The 8,984-nt window shown below is 38.7% G+C and overlaps 1 pseudogene; it reads left to right on the forward strand.

The window, feature by feature from the left end:
• The first annotated feature begins 1,371 nt into the window (after positions 1–1,371).
• On the forward strand, positions 1,372–2,452 carry LOC123858824 (heterogeneous nuclear ribonucleoprotein A1-like; annotated as a pseudogene).
• Positions 2,453–8,984: the final 6,532 nt, after the last annotated feature.

Consider the following 8,984-nt stretch of genomic DNA (forward strand, 5'->3'; position numbering starts at 1 on the left):
TGGGCTTGAGGAGTGACGTGCGGACAAGTACTCTATCAGGTCCTGAAGAAGCTTCACCCTCAGGGACCAAATGTCGCCCCACACTGCGGCCGGGGACTCTATTGAGCCCTGAAAAAGCCCCACCCTCGGGAACCAAATGTCGCCCCACATTGTGGACCAGGACTCTATCGAGCCCTGAAAATGTCCCTGTTCGGGTGCCCAATGTCGTCACGCACTGAAATAAAATTCTCAGACACCAATCTGAGCGGCAGTGAAGAGCTGCTTCTGCAAGGGAAAGCAGCAGCAGCTGAATCCTGCACATAGCTTTTATTTTTTTTTTTTTTTCACCAGAAAAGCAAGGACAGATGCCTCCGAGCATGGGAAAGGAGCACAAAGGGATGGCAAATATCTTGAAGCAGGCTTGCATTTTCCCCTACACGTGGGCACGCAACCAGTCAGTCATGGGATAAGGGAGGAGCGGAATGTTTGGGCTAGCAATCACCAGGTGCAGAAAGCGGAGACTGAGGGTCACATTCTTTCATAGCTCCTAACTTATGCCCTGCCCCTGGGGATTGTCGGATCCTGCCCCTATCCGGCCATTGTCTTCAACAGCCCGAGAACAGGACTGCTGCTGACGTTTCAGCTGCTTCCACACTCACTCTTTAGGGCTTATAATATATTTTCTAAGAATAACTCCTCAAAGGCTATCATTCAAAATAGGAGAGATAAAGAGTTTCCCAGACATAAAAAAAAAAAAAAAAAAACTAAAGGACTTCATGAACACTAAACCAGTCCTGCAAGAAATATGAAAGGGGACTCTTTGGGAAAGAAAGACCAAAAGTGACAAAGACTAGAAAGGAACAGAAAAAATCTCCAGAAACAACAAGAAAACAAGTAATAAAATGGTATTAAATACTTTCTGCATCTATTGAGAGGATTGTGTGGTTCTTATCCTTTCCTTTTATTAATGTGGTGTATCACATTGATTGATTTGTGAATATTGAACAATCCCTGCAGCCCAGGAATAAATCCCACTTGATTGTGGTGAATAATTCTTTTAATGTACCATTGCATTCGATATGCTAGTGTCTTGTTTAGAATTTTTGCATCCATGTTCATCAGGGATATTGGCCTTTAACTCTCCTTTTTAATGGGGTCTTTGTCCTGTTTTCAAAATAAGGTCATGGTGCCCAATAGAATGAGTTGGGAAGAGATACTTTCGTTAGATTACACCTTTCTGCCCATGGACTCCAATAAGTAAGCATCGTTAAAACCTCCCCTCCCATCACCGTCAGGTCTAAGTCAGAGTCTCCCAAAGAGCCTGAACAGCTGCAGAAGCTCTTCATCAGAGGTTTGAGCTTTGAAACAACCAGTGAGAGTCTGAGGAGCCATTTTGAGCAATGAGGAATGCTTACAGACTGTGTGGTAATGAGAGATCCAAACACCAAGCACCCCAGAGGCTTTGGGTTTGTTACATATGCCACTGTGGAGGAGGTGGATGCAGCCATGAATGCAAAGCCACACAAGGTGGATGGAAAAGTTGTGGAACCAAAGAGGGCTGTCTCAAGAGAAGATCTCAAAGACCTGGTGCCCACTTAACTGTGAAAAAGATTTTTGTTGGTGACATTAAAGAAGACACTGAAGAACATCATCTAAGAGATTATTTTGAACAGTATGGGAAAATTGAAGTGATTGAGATCATGACTGACCGAGGCAGTGGCAAAAAGAGAGGATTTGCTTTTGTAACATTTGATGACCATGACTTTCTAGACAAGACTATCATTCAAAAATACCATACTGAGAATGGCCACAACTGTGAAGTAAGGAAAGCCCTATCTAAGCAAGAGATGGCTAGTGCTTCATCCAGCCAAAGAGATCGAAGTGGTTCTGGAAACTTTGGTGGTGGTCATGGAAGTGGTTTTGGTGGGAATGACAAGTTTGGTCGTGGAGGAAACTTCAGTGGTCGAGGTGGCTTTGGTGGCAGTTGAGGTGGTGGTGGATATGGTGGCAGTGGAGATGGCTATAATGGATTTGGTAACGATGGAAGCAACTTTGGAGGTGGTGGAAGCTATAATGATTTTGGCAATTACAACAATCAATCCTCAAATTTTGGACCCATGGAAGGAGGAAATTATGGAGGCAGAAGTTCTGGCCCCTGTGGTGGTAGAGGCCAATACTTTGCCAAACCACGAAACCAAAGTGGCTATGGCGGTTCCAGCAGCAGCAGTAGCTATGGCTGTGGCAGAAGGTTTTAATTACTGCCAGGAAGCAAAACTTAGCAGGAGAGAAGTGCCAGAGAAGTGACAGGGAAGCTACAGGTTACAACGGATTTGTGAACTCAGCCAAGCACAGTGGTGGCAGGGCCTAGCTGCTACAAAGAAAACATGTTTTAGACAATACTCATGTGTATGGGCAAAAAACTCAAGGACTGTATTTGTGAATAATTGTATAACAGTTTATTTTAGTTGCTGTTCTGTGGCAAGTGTAAAGCATTCCAACAAAGGGTTTTAATGTAGATTTTTTTTTTTTGCACCCATGCTGTTGATTGCTAAATATAATAGTCTGATCATGACGCTGAATAAATGTGTCCTTAAAAAAAAAGGAATGAGCTGGGAAGTGTTCCTTCCATTTCTACTTTTTGGAACAGGTTGAGAAGAGTAGGTATTAATTCTTCTTTAAATTTCTGGTAGAATTCCCCTGGGAAGTCATCTGGCCCCGGACTTTGGTTTGTTGGGAGATTGTTGATTACTGACACAATTTCTTTGCTGGTTATTGGTCTGGTCAAATTTTCTATTTCTTCCTGTTTCAGATTTGGTAATTTGTATGTTTCTAGGAATTTATCCATTTCTTCTAGATTTCCCAGATTGTTGACATATAATTTTTCATAATGTTCTCTAATGAAAATAATTGTTTGAATTTCAAATAATCCAATATAGAAATGGGCAGAAGACATGAACAGACATTTCTCCAAAGAAGACATACAGATGGCCAATAGACACATGAAAATATGCTCAACATCACTTATCATCAGGAAATGCAAATCAAAACCACAAAGAGATATCACCACACACCTGTCAGAATGTCTACAATCAAAAACATAAGAAACAAGTGTTGGTGAGGATGTGGAGAAAAAGGAACCCTCATGCACTGTTGGTGGGAATGCGAACTGATACAGTCACTGTGGAAGACAGTGTGGAGGTTCCTCTAAAAATTAAAATGAGGGATGCCTGGGTGGCTCAGTCCATTAAGTGTCTACCTTTGACTCAGGTCATGATCCCAGGGTCCTGGGACTGAGTCCCTCATCGGGCTCCTTGCTCAGAAGGGAGCCTGCTTCTCCCTCTGCCTGTTGCTCCCCCTGCTTGCACTCTCTCTCAATCTCTCTCTCTCTCTGACAAATAAATAAATAAAATGTTTTTTAAAAATAAAAATAAATTGAAATTAAAATGAGAACTACCATGTGATCTAATAATCACACTACTCGGTATTTACCAGAAGAATACAAGAACAGTAATTTGAAAGGATATATGCACCCCTATGTTTATTGAAGCATCATATACAATAGCCAATTTATGGAAAGAGCCCAAATGTCCACTGATACATGAATAGAAAAAGAAAATGTGGTGTATATATATATATATACAATGTAATATTATTCAGCCATAAAAAGAATGAAATCTTGCCATTTTCAACAACATGGATGGAGCTAGAGAGTATAACATTAAGCAAATGTCAGTCAGATAAAGACAAATGCCATATGATTTCACTCATATGCGGAATTTAAGAAACAAAACAAAGGCAGAAAAAAGAAACAAACTAAAAAACTAAAGAGAACATGGTTACCAGAGGGGAAGTGGGTAGGGGGATTGGTGAAATAGGTGAAAGGGATTAAGAGTACACTTACTTTGTTGAGCACTGAGTCATATATGGAATTGTTGAATCATTATATTGTACACCTGAAACTAATCTAACACTGTATGTTAACTACACTGGAATTAAAATTTTAATTGTTTAAAAAAATAAGAAGAGCTGCAAAAGGCCTTTAAGCCTATGAAACAATGCTTGGCATTATTAGTTATTCATTAGGAAAATGAAAGTCAAATGAAAAAAAATGGCATACAATTTCACACCCACTAGGATGACTATAAGTAAAAAGATATATAATAATAAGTGTTGGTGAGTTGTAAAGAAATTGAAACTATTTTACCCTGCTGGTTGGAATACAAAATGTGGTACAGCCACTGAGGAAAGTAGATCAGCAAGTTTTCAAAAAGATGGGCATTAAGGAGGGCACTTGATGAGATGAGCACTGGATGTTATATGCAACTGATGAATCATTGAAGACTACATCTGAAACTAATGATGTACTATATGTTGGCTAACTGAATTTAAATTAAAAAAAAAAAAAGAAAAAATTACCATAATAGACCCAGCAACTCTACTTCTGGGTATATACCCTAAAGAACTGAAAACAAATGTCCATACAAAAAGCAGCACACTAATGCTCATAACAGTATTAATAATAGCTAAAGAGTAGAAACAACCCAATGTCTATCCATTAAATACAAAAGGTGGTATATCAATGCAGAGGAATGGAATGTTATTTGGCAATATAAGAAATGAAGTATTGCAACATGAATGAACCTCATAAACATTATGCTAAATGAAAGAAGACAGTCACAAAAGACCACATATATCCATCACCCATTTAACCCATTCCCCCACCCACTTCCCCCTCCATTAACCATCAATTTGTTCTCTACAATTAAGAGTCTGTTTCTTGCTTTGCCTCTTCCCACCCACCCCCCGCCATGTTCATTTGATTTGTTTCTTAAATTCCACGTATGGGTGAAATCATATGGTATTTGTCTTTCTATGACTGACTTATTTTGCTTAGCATAATACTCTATAGCTCTATCCACATCATTGTAAATGGCAAGATTTCATTCTTCTTCTTTTTTTTTTTAAAGATTTTATTTATTCATTCATGAGAGACAGAGAGACAGAGGGAGAGGCAGAGGGAGAAGCAGGCTCCCAAGGAGCAGGGAGCCCGATGCAGGACTCGATCCCAGGACCCTGAGATCATGACCTGAGCCGAAGGCAGACGCTTAACCATCTGAGCCACCCAGGCGCCACAGATTTCATTCTTCTTATGGCTGAGTAATATTCCTGTATGTGTGTATGATATCTTCTTTAACTTTAATATCTTCTATATCTTTAACATATATAAAACATCTTCTTTATCTTCAATATCTTCTATATACATATATATATTACATCTCTTTTTTAATTTTATTTTATTATGTTAGTCACCATACAATACATCATTAGTTTTTGATGTAGTGATCCATGATTCTTGTTTTCATATAACACCCAGGGCTCCATGCAGTATGTGCCTTCCTTAATACCCATCACCGTGCTAACGCATACACCCACCCCCCTCCCCTCTAAAACCTTCAGTTTGTTTCTCGGAGTCCATACTCTCTCATAGTTCATCCCTCCCTCCAATTTCACCCCCTTCATTTTTCCCTTCTTTCTCCTAATGTCCTCCATGCTATTCCTTATGTTCCACAAATAAGTGAAACTATATGATAATTGACTTTTGCTGCTTGACTTAGTTCACTTAGCATAATCTCCTCCAGTCCCATCCATATTGATGTAAAAGTTCAGTATTCATTCTTTCTGATGGCTGAGTAATATTCCATTGTATATATGGACCACATCTTCTTTATCCATTCATCTGTTGAAGGGCATCTCGGCTCTTTCCATAGTTTGGCTATTGCGGACATTGCTGCTATGAACATGGGGTGGCATGTGCCCCTTCTTTTCACTACATCTGTGTCTTTGGGGTAAATACCCAGGAGTGCAATTGCTGGGTCATAGGGTAGCTCTATTTTTAATTTTTTGAGGAACCTCCACACTGTTTTCTAAAGTGGCTGTACCAACTTGCATTCCCACCAACAGTGTAAGAGGGTTCCCCTTTCTCCACAACCTCTCCAACATTTGTTGTTTCTTGCTTTGTCAATTTTTGCCATTCTAACTGGTGAGATACCACCATTCAAAGGTGGTATCTCAATGTGGTTTTGATTTGAATTTCCCTGATGGCTAATGATGTTAAACATTTTTTCATGTGTCTGTTAGCCATTTGTAAGTCTTTGGAGAAGTGTCTGTTCATGTCTTCTGCCCATTTTTTGACTTGATTATTTGTTTTTTGGGTGTTGAGTTTGAGAAGTTCTTTATAGATCTTGGAAATCAGTGCTTTGTCTGTAGTGTCATTTGCAAATATCTTCTCCCATTCTGTGGGTTGTCTCTTTGTTTTGTTGACTGTTTTCTTTGCTGTGCAGAAGCTTTTTTCTTGATGAAGTACCAAGAGTTCATTTTTGCTTTGCTTCACTAGCCTTTGGAGATGTATCTTGAAAGAAGTTGCTGTGGCCGATGTCGAAGAGGTTACTGCCTATGTTCTCCTCTACGATTTTGATGGATTCCTGTCTCACATTGAAGTCTTTCATCCATTTTGAATTTATCTTTGTGTATGGTGTAAGAGAATGGCCCAGTTTCATTCTTCTGTATATAGCTGCCCAATTTTCCCAGCACCATTTATTGAAGAGACTATCTTTTTTCTATTACATATTTTTTCCTGCTTTGTCAAAGATTATTTGACCATAGAGTTGAGGGTCTATATCTGGGCTCCCTATTCTGTTCCATTGGTCTATATGTCTGTTTTTGTGCCAGTACCATGCTGTCTTGGTGACCACTGCTTTGTAATATAGCTTGAAATGGGGCAATGTGATGCCCCCAGCTTTGTTTTTCTTTTTCAACATTTCCTTGGCAATTCAGGGTCTTTTCTGATTCCATACAAATTTTAGGATTGTTTGTTCCAGCACTTTGAAAAATGTCATTGGAATTTTGATCAGGATGGTGTTGAAGGTATAGATTGCTCTGAGTAGCATAGACATTTTAACAATGTTTATTCTTCTGATCCAGGAGCATGGAATGTTTTTCCATCTTTTTGTGTTTTCTTCAATTTCTTTCATGAGTGTTCTGTAGTTCCTAGAATATAGATCATTTACCTTTTTGGTTAGGTTTATTCTGAGGTATCTTATGGTTTTTAGTGCTATTGTAAATGGAATTGATTCCCTAATTTATCTTTCTACAGTTACATTGTTAGTGTATAAGAAAGTAACAGATTTCTGTTCGTTGATTTTGTATCCTGCCACATTACTGAATTACTGTGTGAGTTCTGGTAATTTGTGGGTGGAGTCTTCTGGGTTTTCCACATAAAGTGTCATGTCAATTCATTACTGAATTGCTGTGTGAGTTCTGGTAATTTGGGGGTGGAGTCTTTTGGGTTTCCCACATAAAGTGTCATGTCATCTACTGACTTATCCTTTGCCAATTTGAATACATTTTATTTCTTTTTGTTGTCTGATTGCTGTTGCTAGGACTTCTAGGACTATGTTGAACAATAGTGGCGAGAGTGGGCATCCTTGATGTGTTCCTGATCATAAGGGAAAGGCTCTCATTTTTTTCCCCATTGAGGGTGATATTCGCTGTGTGTTTTTCATAGATGGATTTTTATGAACTTGAGGAATGTTCCCTCTATCCCTATATTCTGAAGAATTTTAATCAGGAAAGGATGCTGTATTTTGTCAAATGCTTTTTCTGCATCAATTGAGAGGACCATATGGTTCTTCTCTCTCCTCTTATTAATGTATTCTATCACATTGATTGATTTGCAATGAACCACCCTTGCATCCTGGGGATAAATCCCACTTGGTCATGGTGGATGATCCTTTTAACTTATTGTTTGCTCCTATTAGCTAGGTTTTTTTTTGAGAATTTTGAAATCTGTATTTGTAAGGGTTATCGGTCTGAAATTCCCCTTTTTGATGGGGTCTTTTCCTGTTATGGGGATTAAGGTAATGCTGGCCTCATAGAATGAATCTGGAAGCTTTCCTTCTGTTTCTATTTTTTGAAACAGCTTCAGGATAATAGGTATGATTTCTTCTTTGAATGTTTGGTAGAATTCCCCAGGGAATCCATCAGGCCCTGGACTCTTGTTTTTTGGGAGGTTTTTGATCACTGCTTCCATCTCGTTACTGGTTATTGGCCTATTCAGGTTGTCAATTTCTTCCTGTTTCAGTCTTGTCAGCTTATAGGTTTCCAGGAATGCATCCATTTCATCCAGATTGCTCAGTTTATTGGCATATAGTTGATAATAATTTCTAATAATTGTTTCTATTTCCTTGGTGTTAGTCATGATCTCTCCCTTTCATTCATAATTTTATTAATTTGGATCCTTTCTCTTTTCTTTTGGATAAATCTGGTCAGTGGTTTATCGATCTTATTAATTCTTTCAGAGAACAAACTTCTAGTTTCATTGATCTGCTCTACTGTATTTCTGGGTTCTAATTCATTGATCTCTGTTCTAATCTTAATTATTTCTCTTCTAATGAATGGCTTAGGCATCGTTTTGTTGCTTTTTCTCTAGTTCTTTAAGGTGTAAAGTAAGTTGGTGAATTTAGGATTTTTCTATTTTTTGGGGTGAGGCTTGGATGACTATGTATTTCCCCCTTAGGATCGCCTTCGCAGTATCCCATAGGTTTTGGACCAATGTGTTTTCATTCTCATTGGTTTCCATGAATTATGTAAGTTCTTCTTTTATTTCTTGGTTGACCCAAACATTCTTGAGCAGAGTGGTCTTTAGCTTCCAAGTGTTTGAATTTCTTCCAAATTTTTTCTTGTGATTGAGTTCCAGTTTTAAAGCATTATGGTCTGAGAATATGCAGGGTATAATCTCAATCTTTTGGTATCAGTTGAGACCTGATTTGTGACCCAGTATGTAGTCTATTCTGGAGAAAGTTCCATGTGCACTCGAGAAGAATGAGTATTCTTTTGTTTTAGGGTGGAATGTTCTGTATACATCTATGAGGTCCATCTGGTCCAGTGTGTCATTCAAAGCTCGTTTCTTTGTTGATTCTCTGCTTAGATGATCTGTCTATTGCTGA

The sequence above is a fragment of the Mirounga angustirostris genome, unplaced genomic scaffold (assembly GCF_029215605.1).
Source record: "Mirounga angustirostris isolate CCGP_5_RB_7025 unplaced genomic scaffold, mMirAng1.0.hap1 SCAF_11, whole genome shotgun sequence".
Lineage (NCBI taxonomy): Eukaryota > Metazoa > Chordata > Mammalia > Carnivora > Phocidae > Mirounga > Mirounga angustirostris.